This window comes from Etheostoma spectabile, chromosome 23 (genome assembly GCF_008692095.1).
Source record: "Etheostoma spectabile isolate EspeVRDwgs_2016 chromosome 23, UIUC_Espe_1.0, whole genome shotgun sequence".
Taxonomy (NCBI): domain Eukaryota; kingdom Metazoa; phylum Chordata; class Actinopteri; order Perciformes; family Percidae; genus Etheostoma; species Etheostoma spectabile.
The window spans coordinates 3,614,098-3,620,786 of record NC_045755.1 but is presented as its reverse complement, the minus strand read 5'-3'; the positions used below and the strand labels follow the sequence as shown (position 1 = coordinate 3,620,786).

At 43.7% G+C, this 6,689-nt stretch overlaps 1 protein-coding gene and 2 long non-coding RNA genes across 5 annotated transcripts in view; all 3 read right to left on the bottom strand.

Annotated features, from left to right (window-relative positions):
* Positions 1 to 6,689, bottom strand: part of LOC116672827 (uncharacterized) — a 174,131-nt gene that overhangs the window by 94,446 nt on the left and 72,996 nt on the right. The window lies entirely within an intron of this gene.
* camk1da (calcium/calmodulin-dependent protein kinase 1Da) overlaps positions 1 to 6,689 on the bottom strand; it is a 68,652-nt gene that overhangs the window by 37,060 nt on the left and 24,903 nt on the right. The window lies entirely within an intron of this gene.
* LOC116672820 (uncharacterized) overlaps positions 1 to 6,689 on the bottom strand; it is an 18,440-nt gene that overhangs the window by 1,881 nt on the left and 9,870 nt on the right. The window contains exons 2-3 of one of the 2 annotated variants that reach the window (XR_004327639.1): positions 3,780 to 3,787; positions 3,547 to 3,557 (exon numbers count right to left, since the gene is read on the bottom strand). This is a non-coding gene — a long non-coding RNA (uncharacterized LOC116672820). Of the gene's footprint in view, positions 1 to 3,546; positions 3,558 to 3,779; positions 3,788 to 4,555; positions 4,560 to 6,689 lie in introns of those variants that run through there. The other variant, XR_004327638.1, reaches the window with a different exon arrangement.

The window sequence follows — 6,689 nt, the reverse complement described above, 5'->3', positions numbered from 1 at the left end:
GGGGGGGAGGACTCACGCTCACCCTCACATTTTACGTTTGCCTGGCTCTGACTCATGAAAAAAACATGAGTAAATTAAAAAACACTGCATAAACTCTGCTACGGTGTGTTTATTTAAATATAGGTACACCTACAGGCCTAAGAGATTGCAATATAAGCATGTATCTTACTATTAGGAGTGTACATATGTCAAGGATGTATTCATCCTACAGCCTTCAATACCAGTTTTTAGGCTGCCAAATAGTACCCACGTTACTGCAAATTAAACTGATATGTCAGGGTTTCAATCTGCACCTCTGGAATATGCTGCTTCTTAGCCGGATTACATCTCGGCATGTCGTAAACTGTAGGGGCGAGGCCTCAAAACTAAGAATATATTAGGGCGTGATATTTAAATTACAATTGTTTCCAGCCGCTCCTTTTATCCATGTACAACCATTCTTGCGCTCTGATTGGTGTGATACGAACGTTTCATGAATCCCACGTGAAGCCTGTCGTAAGATGATTTCTGCGCTCATACCTGCGCTGGTTTCTACTGTAGGTTGATAAATAAGGGCCAGTGACTCTTTGATTTTCACAATGCTTATTTAATCATCACACATGGGCAGATGGCAGCTGGAGTTGTCTTTGTGTTGTGAGTTTGCCAGAAAATCCAGAATTTAAAGAAAAATACAGAACAGCTAATAAATAATAGGTGCAAAAAAACCTGTGATATTACAGTATGCATCAGGGGAACAACTGTTAAAACCCACTACTGTCCATGTCTTTACAATAGCATTGGATCAAATGACCATTTGCAATGTTAAAAAGGGCAAATCTGCATTTTACCCTAACTCTAAGAAGCATTTAAGCTTTTCGCAGCTCATTGTTTTGGTTTTGCGGCTCACAACTTTGTGACTTTGGATCAGTCTCTAAGGGAGAGTAAGGGGCAAATCAAACCAGTCTCTATGGTTGAGGACTGAGTTTTTTCCACCTCAAAGATTGTGTACTTCTAAGAGGGAATGTTGAACAAAAAAATTATACAAATATGCCAGAATACAATTAGACACACCGAATTAAGAAATAGGCATCGCTCCAGAAGAATTCCCGAGACTTGGGGTGTCTATCTTTTAAAGGCTTGTAGTGGCTCAACATATTAAAAAGAGACTTTATGTTGTTTTTTTCCTTTAAGTTGTCACCTGGTAGAAGAGCCCCTCATAAACTGCTGCACTGTTTGGAAGCTATCCTGCTTTTAGAGCTATAATCCCAAAAGGTCACGCTAAAAAACAATGTTGATGCAAAGACAATCAACACTGATGTGACCGTCAACAACATGTGGATAGGCTTTAATCTCCAGTTAGCAATTATGATAATGCAACCGGGAGCAACAATAATTGATTACATTAGTAAAGAAAGGATTTGTACATCATTTGCATTTACACACATGCACACTCTCTGTTCATTCATGCTGAATATTGTGTCTGAATGGTGGGAAGAAGTGAAAGTGAGGCTAAACTGTGCTGAAATGAGAAAAAGGTCAGAAGAGAGAGATGGGGGGAGAGATTGTGTGTGTGTGTGTGTGTCTGTGTGCTACAAATGTAAATTGAGGCAGAAAGGACCAAATAAATAAGCTACTCACAGGTTATGCTTGCAACACACACACACACACACACACACACACACACACAAACACACGCACGCACACGCACACACCAACCACGACAGCAGGAACAAACAAAGCATGGTCCACTTTACATTTTATCAACCTAAATGTACGTAATTGACACACACACACACACACACACTAAAAGGACCTGTTTGAAGAATGGGGGCTCTGGTATAATATCTGGCAGCTGAGTTTACAAACTAAGCTGTGTGTGTTTTTGTTTGTGTGTGTGTGTGTGTGTAAGCGTGTTGGGGGTTGAGTGGCTGACAGTTCTAGCTTGCCTTTACCCGCGGCAGCAATGATTGCATTTCCTCCTGTATGAACCTGTGTAATTGTCAGGTAGGGAATGAGTCCTTACGCCAAGTAAAGGAGTTGAAATACCTTGGGGTGTTGTTCACGAGACAGGGGACAATGGAGCGTGAGATTGGTCGGAGAATCGGCACAGCAGGTGCGGTATTACATTCAATTTATCGCACCGCGAGCCAGAACGAAAAGCTCTTCATCTACCCGTCAGTTTCCTACCCTTACCTATGGTCATAAAGGCTGGGTCATGACCTAAAGAACGTGATCCAGGGTACAAGCGGCCAAAATGGGTTTCCTCAGGAGGGTGGCTGGCGTCTCCCTTAGAGATAGGGTGAGAAACTCGGTCATCCGAGAGGAGCTTTGGAGCAGAGCCGCTGCTCCTTTGTTTTGAAAGGAGCCAGTTGAGGTGGTTCAGGCATCTGGTGAGGATGCCTCCTGGAACACCTCCCTAGGCACGTCCAGCTGGGAGGAGGCCTCGGGGAAGACCCAGGACTAGGTGGAGGGATTATATCTCTAACCTGTTCTGGGAAGGCCTCAGGATCCCCCAGTCAGAGCTGGTTAATGTGGCTCGGGAAAGGGAAGTTTGGGGTCCCCTGCTGGAGCTGCTCCCCCCACGACCCGATGCCGGATAAGCGGATGACGATAGATGGATGGATGGATGGATGGATGGAGCTCCACTGCCTCAGGAAGAGTATTGGCAGCAAAAGTGTGTGCATGTGTGTGTTTCTCCATTTAGTGCATATCCAACAGGGACAGTCTGTCATGCACGCAAGCACGCACACACACACACACACACTCACAATAACACAGGCATAGGAAGAAAGAGACTAGAATAGGCTGACAAGGTGACAGTGACACATTTAACAAGGAGACTGACATCAGCCATCAGTGTTTCTCAACGTCAAGCTAAAAAAAATATACGTATTATAAAAAGTTGTTCAGTCATCAGATTCCTCTGTGATCTTACACAGCAGTGTTTGCTAGACGTGTCCCTGTCTAAGCATTTACATAGACGAATGAGATTCGTCAAGAGTCTTGCCTGTCACCGACTGACTGTTGAATTGGGGGGTGGGAGGGACTATGCAGGGTCACCTAGTATTTTCCATTAGGTTTTGGGGCTTCTTTCTGAGGACCATGAAACAATCATACACAGCTATACCATTATAGCAGGGGCTAAGAGGTCATAGTAGTAAAACAGACCAGAATGCATTGCAATAGCAAAATGAGGGGGGATGTGATTAAAACAACGACTTTACCACCAATTGTAGTAGTACCAACACGTCCCGCCCACTGATTATTGCCGCAGGGTGGTGCGGTGGGGGGAGTTGTTCTAAGGTTAGCCACCTCGTCTCGGCTAGTGAAGTAGAAAGCCGTGGAGTTTTTGAACAGCTCGCCCGGAGACTGAAGGCAGAGGACATTCAAAAACCGTATCTCACTCAGAACAGCATGAATTTGTTTTTTTCCAAGTATGTATGCGCATGGAAGCACCAGAGACACAAAAATAACACCCAAATTCCTGAAAAGGGGATTTTTTTCATAATATGGGCACTTAAACACTTTCTTGTGGCAGCGATAAAGGCAGTGATACTCCCTGTTTACTGTACAGGATTCTCACAGCGCCTCAAACCATAGCTCAAAACACGCAGCCTTGGTGACAGCGGGGCTTTTTGATAAATGCTGAAGTCAGAATGCTGACATACTCACAATGGCTATGGTAACATGCTGGTGTTTTGCAGGCATAATGTTTACCATGTTCTCTATGACTTTACCTTGTGTTTACTGTAGTGTGTTAGCATGCTAATATTTGACAATTAGCATTACACACAAAGTACACTTGTGGCTGATGGAAATGTGGTTAGTTTTGCAGGTCTTAGGTTATTAACCAAAGTGGAAATTTTGACCTGATGATAGTGTGAGATGGAAATCACCATCACAAAGGGATAGATTGTCTGTGAACCGTGTTTATGCGTTCTTCAGTCAAGACCAAAGTAGTCCGGATCAACGGATGTACATTGCTGGGATAAAGCCTGACATCTGATGTTCCTTTCCTTTCTCCACTATCGGGGCTTAGCTTCGCCCAGGACGGTCATAATTGGTTTGAAAGAAATACAAACAAGCCAGAGCATTTCCCCCCCACTATCGTAAAATAGATAGGTGGTGTATCCAGGCTTAACTACAGCACTGACACAGTGTTGTGGAGACAGGCATTGACATTCAGAAGTGAAACAAGAATCGAGAAATGCCAGGTCGGTCTTGAGATGTTCTCTGTGCTCCACAGAGGAGGCGGGTAAGAAAAGAAGAAAAAAAGATTGTCAAACTCCTGGGCAACACCTTCCACCCCTAACATGAAGTGGCAGGCTGCTCCATCCTCAGTGTGTTCTTACTGCGGGCCTTTTGTGCCCGCCGCTGTCACACTGTTCTATCACCCCTGATCTCAAGTGACCTAAACAACTACAGGAGTATAAGTCAACTGCATTTCTTAAGTTGCAAGAGCAATAACATAATAATACACCCCTGAGGACACAAGACACTTTACCCATTTCCATTCTTGGTGCACCTTTTGTGCTTCATTTTGTGCTTCACAGTAGTAGATGTGCATACTGCATACTGTTCTTATACTTCCTTTTGCTGCTGTTACATTTTTCCCTGTATTAGATCAATATATGGTATAGATCAGTCTTTCCACTATATTTGTACAAGCCTGGGGTTTTTGTTTTTTTTAAGCCAAAAATAATGCCAAATACCCATTATGTTTTCTCTGTATTCATTCTGCAGTGGCGCAGCGCCATGAACTTCAGCAATGCACTGCTGTGAGCCCATGAATGAGGCAGCTGTCTGTGGTTAGTTCACATCTGTAACAGCAGGACAGTCGAGTGTGTTAAATTGCTAAACCAGTTGAATTGCTGTCGGTAGGCTTGTCTCGCTTTGCCAGACCCTTAATGTTTTTTAATTAAATCATAATTTTCATTTTCTAACTATTTGAGCTACTTTAGGATTTTTCCAAGTACCCCTGGTTGGGAATCAATGGAGAATGGGAGCTAAATGGCATATAGTGTTACAAACAAAGGCAGCTGGAAAAGAACAGGTTAGCTCTCTGGATGCATACACGCACGTACGCACGCATGCATGCACGCAGAGAGGGGTAATGTCAGCTCTGTAGGTCTGCTCCAGCCCGATCAATAATTAGTAGTTTAATCACAGCAGAAGTGGTTGCCTCTGAGTAGACTCACACACCCACACAAAGACACACATCCAGCGAGCAGAAGGCCTGATAATGACAGAGCATGGACAAGGACAATTGTACAGCACCAAGCTACCGCCATCGCTGAGCAGACCACGTACACGTACACACACGCACAGTTATCGTCATGTGCTTCGAATACAAATTAATCTGCTTGAATCGCGTGTCATTGTCTTGATGCCAATGAAAAGATATGCCAGTTCCTGACACACACACACACACACACACACACACACACACACACACACACACACACACACACACACACACACACACACACACACACATACACACACACACACAGTAAATGAAAAAAAGATACAAGGAATCAGAGAGAAAAAGGAAGGACTGGAAGAAATAATAACAGTGAAGTGGTTACAGTAATTGTGTGCAGCAGATGAAGAGAGAGAGTGATACTGACAAAGACAGACAGATGAAATTTAGTTGGCAGGTAGGATAGGTTTGGTAAACAAAAAAAAGACCTGGCTCGTTCCCGCTTCAGTTTTGGGCACAAGCCATTGGGCTCTCAGACAGACGCATTTCATCTGAAGCATCTTCCACTACCCAGCAGGCCACTGGGAGTCCAACGTATGACCTCATGTTGCATTTATTGTACAGAATTGGGTTAATTTAGGCTCACATTGTCCAACTGCAAGGCAGCCAGGGCTATCAGTTGTAACAATTAAGTTTTAGTAACACGTGATCCTTCACCCCCTTAATCCATTGCATTTAAAAGCCCTTCCTTGTATCTTTCACTCACATTTTCTTGGAACTGAACTTCGTAGGAGACAGTGTTGCATTTCGGCGCCACCATAGTTCACATCTGCTTTCAGAGTTCAGAGAATGCGACACCTGTTATTACACGCTGAGCAGTGTGTGGAGAGAAGTCTCTTTACACAGCAGCAGGCAGGTGAACTTGGTGACAACACGAAGATGGGAATACATTGAAGCCAGGTTGCCATAGCAACAGTAACCAAACATAACACAGCCCACTACTATAACACAGTCTAAACATAAATGTGAATGAAGTGATGCAAAAGAAACTGAATATTTTCATCACTTTTCATTCACCTTGGTCTTAAATATTGAATTCATTAGAAAAAAATGACATGCAGCAAAGGGCTGCAGATCCAATATGAACCCAGGCCACTGCCAAGGACTGAGTCTACATGGGGAGCACACTCTACATATTGTCAAACTATAGACCCAGTCACAATGTTTGTTTACAATAACTTCTGGGGAAATCCTGTGTCCTGAACAGACAACATAACGGCGCTTAGCAAACAGGGATGAGGAATACTCTAATACTCTAATCTAATCTAGAGGAGGATTGGCATTACTTTAAACCAATCACAATTGTCATAGGCCGAGCTAAGTGACGGACGGAGCCCCGGTGCTGCTGCAAAATAGCCTCGGGAAAGAACTTTGCTTGGGTTGAACATGTGTACGTTCAAAAGTTGTTTTAGTCGTGCAACGGAAAACTCTGATTGGACAGATAGTC